The sequence below is a fragment of the Ambystoma mexicanum genome, chromosome 1q (genome assembly GCF_040938575.1).
Source record: "Ambystoma mexicanum isolate Mex_15411 chromosome 1q, UKY_AmexF1_1, whole genome shotgun sequence".
NCBI lineage: Eukaryota > Metazoa > Chordata > Amphibia > Caudata > Ambystomatidae > Ambystoma > Ambystoma mexicanum.
The window spans coordinates 1,338,091,625-1,338,096,448 of NC_090922.1; the positions used below are offsets into that span (position 1 = coordinate 1,338,091,625).

General features: G+C 50.7%; 1 pseudogene; it reads right to left on the reverse strand.

Annotated features, from left to right (window-relative positions):
* Window positions 1-1,567: 1,567 nt before the first annotated feature.
* Window positions 1,568-3,034, reverse strand: LOC138562099 (diacylglycerol O-acyltransferase 1 pseudogene; annotated as a pseudogene).
* Between the last annotated feature and the right edge of the window lie 1,790 nt (window positions 3,035-4,824).

Here is a 4,824-nt window from a genome sequence, read left to right on the forward strand (position 1 = left end):
CCCCCACCTACCCACTCCCTGCTCGCTCTCTCTCTCTCGACACTCCCACCCACCCACCCCCTGCTCGCTCTCTCTCTCTCTCGACACTCCCACCCACCCACCCCCTGCTCGCTCTCTCTCTCTCTCGACACTCCCACCCACCCACCCCCTGCTCGCTCTCTCTCTCGACACTCCCACCCACCCACCCCCTGCTCGCTCTCTCTCGACACTCCCACCCACCCCCTGCTCGCTCTCTCTCTCTCGACACTCCCACCCACCCACCCCCTGCTCTCTCTCTCTGGACACCCCCACCCACTCCCTGCTCTCTCTCTCTGGACACCCCCACCCACCCCCTGCTCACTCTCTGGACACCGCCGCACACCCACCCCCTGCTCACTCTCTGGACAACCCCCGCCCATCCACCCCCTGCTCACTTTCTGGACAACCCTGCTCACTCTCTGGACCGTAACCCCCAACAACCCACCCCCCCTGCTCACTCTCTGGACCCCCACCCACCCGCTCTCTGGACCCCCACCCAACCCCTTTTCTCTCTCTCTCTCTCTCTCTCTCTCTCTCTGGACCCTACCTGCTCTCTCTCTCTGGACCCCCACCCCCTGCTCTCTCTCTCTGGACCCCCCCCCTCACTTTCTCTCTCTTTCAAATTTAATTTCGTATGTTAATTATCTCCATGGTCTCGCGCATGAGTATCTTTCTTCTATGGTTTCATTCTCTTTAGCTTCGTTCTTGTTCTCAATTCAGTCTTGCTGTTCCCTGCCCTCTCTGTACGCAGTCTCGTTTTGTTCTTTCTCTTTGCTGGCTCCCCTGCACTGGAATGCTTACCATCTTTCCCTTCGTTGCATTTCAGTCTATTATTTATTTCGTGACTCTCTGAGGTCTCACCTAGCCCAGTCTGGGTAATATGGCAGTCTTTTTCTGTTAACGCTCATTTATTGTACCTTTTTTGACTCTGTGTGCAGCGCTTTGGTGTAAAGTGCTTTATAAATTCAAATAAAACACAAACTCTGACACCCACCCACCCTACCCCCACACTTTCTACCACCAACTCCCACCCACACTACCCCTACCCACTCTACCCCACCAAGCTCTCTAAAAGCCAACTCTTTCTACCCCATCCACCCGCCTTTCCCACCTCTCTCTACCATCCCCATGACTCTCTCTACCACCCCCACCCTGTCTCTCTTCGTGACTTTGATGGAGTGATAACATTTGCCAGCTAGCACATTTTATTGGTGACTCTGCCAATGTTTGATGGACCTAGATCTGTGGGATCTAAAGTGGAACACAAGGAAAACTGAAGAGTTCCCTAATGCTGTTCTTTTGTCCAGACGTTAATAGCATACCCTAATATACCAATGCATTAGTGTGCCATCGACTGGCTGCAAAGGTATAGTTTGGAAGGCATAACATGAAGTTTGTTCTTAACTGATGTCGATAGTTATCATCAAAGTTTACAGTTTTATTAATATAACCTTGCGCTTTGCTGTCTGGTTAAAAAAAGAGATGCTCGTACATGTAACGAAACGTTTTATTATTCTAACAGTAAAGCAAACTCCTTGCTCACAACGGCTTAGTAATATAGTCCCCAGCTGGAAGCTGTATGTCTGTGTTCAACATAGTAATCGTGAAAGTAAACCATCAACACCAGAGGGACGCCCAAAAACACATTTAGCCACATGATGAAGTTACCAAAGCTATCACCAAAGACTTTTTCCAGGACCAAAGCCAGCAGAAACTGGGTAAACATAATCTTAAAAATCAAGCACTTGTACATTCTCAATGGAAAAGCGATTAGGCCCTCGAAGACTATTGCTGAGATCAGAAACACTGCCCCTTGCAAATACAGCTTCTCGTAACCACAAATCTTCAGAGGCCGGTACACATGTCGGAAAAGCCAATTGTGGGCCGGTCTGTTCCACTTCGTCCAGAATTTTAGAATGGACTCAGTATTCCACCAGTCCTGGTAGAATTCCCGATCGGCAAAGTAGAGTAATTCAGCGAGAGCGTTGAGAAACGAGTGGAAGAACCAGTAGAAAAAGATGAGCCAGATAAAGTTGGTGGCCACTGCAAGTTTCAGAATATACTCAAGGAAGTGTGAGGCCTCCACTTCCCACATTGGCTTCATGCACCTCTGAATATCTGGTAGCATCAGCTGCTGCACAAGGGTGACCATGAGCTGGAATATGATCACCGTCTCCCCGACCCGGGCAATGAAAAATGACAAGCGAAATTGGGTGGTCTTGGGGTAGTTCACCTGGTAGCAGAGCGTAGGGGCAGCCACAAAGTAGTAAAGGTCTTGAAGATTCAGGTTCGATGGGTAAAAAATCACCCTGGCATTTCCACGTTCATTCCTCCTGCCCTGTCGGTTATCCGGCAGAACTTTCTTCAAAGTCCCTTTGGCATTCTTGGGGTGTCTGGCCCTGTAGGTACCATTTACAATCTTGTAGGATAGAAGTTTGAAAAAAAGAACGACATAAAGGAGCAGAGTTAACATTGACCCCACCAGGGTCATGCTTTTGTTGGAATGAATGATCGCCATTGGGAATGCGAGCAGCGCCAGTAGGTTCACACACTGCACAATCATGCCAACCACTTCACATGTGCGACTCTGAGTCATGAACGACTCTGTGAACACAGCAATAGTTATGAACACATTGGAAGCTGCCATGAGGTATAGGGCAGGCCAGGCATAGGGGTCCTTGCAAAAAAGAGAAATGGCCGCAGACGGGTCCCCAAATTGGCCAAAAAACCCATGTTTGTTGATAAGCTCCAAATTCATGTGCACGTAGGTCAGCATCAGAAGGATCACTGCCCAGTTGAAAAAGCCGCTAAAGTTGGGGAATTCCGTCCCTGCTGTGAGCAGAGATTCCACGGCCACATGACAATTCAGCGGGTCCCCGTTATCCACTATCAAGTCCGGCTCATCCAGGTCATTGTTGTTGGCCATCATGTGTAGCGGCACCCTCGGGAAGGCTCCCGGGACTCTCCTCGGCTCCCTTTTTATTGGAGAGGGCCCACGTCGTCCGTGAGCCGCCATCTCTCGGTCTCCACACAAACGCAGGCCTGTCAACGGTCTGTGCGCGAGACCCGATCTGGCCCACTTTGCCCCGTTAGCCACTAGTCCCCATGGTAACGCATCTAGTTCACGTGACTCCCCTGCGTCACTTTGATGCGCACGGGATAGCAGGCCGGCCTCGCGTGCGCTCGAGACACGGACCTCGTGGCGTTAAGACTTGGTATCATAGTAGCAGGCGGAATCGGTGCAGTCACAGTGGCCAACTCGAGCAGATTCACACAAGGAGAAAAGGTGGTGCTCTCATCCGGACTTAGAGAGGGACGCTGCGGGCGACTGACACTCCGTGGCACCGTTTATCATTGTGATCGTATGTTTACTGTAGAACAGCCGGCAGTGCCTTAAGTGGCACTACAAAAGGAGCTGGGGTTCATTCATCAAGGGGGCGTGACCTAATGGAGGGGGGTCGCCTGATGGCATGTTAGGCCACGTGACAAGCCCCGGCTCAATGGTCTACTGGCACCCCTGCCAGGCAGCCTTTTCTAGAGATCAGCACCCTCTCCCTCTGGGGGAGTGGGTGCTGATGTCTGCCTTTATTTTCTAAAGGCTTGCCTGGCAGGGGACAGCACATGCCTATTCAGCCTTAATGGTGGCGCTGCCCCTCGCCAGCTGGGGAGGGGCGGCCTCACCATTAAGGCTGAAAGGGTGAGGCCACTGGAAGCTGAGGCCCTTTTCTGAAGACTGAAACTCTGTGAGTGTGCGGGAGCTTGAGGATTTAGAAAACAAGGCCTCTGCTTCCAGTGGCCTCACGTTTTCTCCATAATGGTGGTGCCGTCCCCCGGGCATCTCTTGCTTGAAAGGATGTCCTGCAGGTGCACCATTATGGCATTTTTTTCTGAAGCCTGAAGCTTTCCCACACGAGCGAGAGATTCAGGCTTTAGAAAAAAAGCTTTTTCGTATAGTGGCCGGGGCTGCCAGAGCAGATTAGTGGGCCCCAGCGTGGCCCCACCTCAAAACGAGATTAAGGAGCATGACGGGACGTGGTCCCGGCAGGCTCCGGCCCACTTAAATCCCTTTCAGAAGGGCAGAAGTACTAAAAATGGGTGTGGCGCGATGCCACAAAACGTGGCAACCGAGGACGTTAAGTGTTGGTAGGGGCGCAACTAGACTTACTTCGGGTGGGGGATGGGGAGAGGCGCGAGAGGGTAGGTGCTAAAGTGTCAAATTATAGGAGAGGGACACATTTACTTGTATAGTGCCCAATTCCCGTTGTCCCAAAGGAATTATTTTGGGAACTAATGTCAAATTATCAAGCAATGGTGCAATTTCATTCCCATTGGCCTTGCCTAAAACCATGATCTCCTTTTAACTACAAAAGGCACATTGTGATGGTACTTGGCATCATGCTATTGCCCGTGGTTGTGTTGTGCATGGTTGGACTTGATAGTTGTTGGTTAATAATGCAGCTGCATTGCACCTTAATCCAATGGTAGACTGAGCTGCTACTACAGTTGCAGTTTCTTAGAAGTATCAATGGGCAGTCAGAATGTAGGTCCCATGAAAATGACTAGATACTGTGGGCCCTAAATTTGTGCTATGGGAAAGTGTCACCAGGATCGCATCCCCTAGTCTAACATATCGCTATAAATAACAGCAAAACAACATAGGCTACTCACAGGGATGACATTTCACCAAAATGCCAGGGGTAGTGGAAGTGACATCACATGACCCTTGACCGCTGATGACATTACAGGAAGTGATATGACTTTGGGGTGGGGTCAAATAACATCACGGGAAGCTATGGAACATGACCT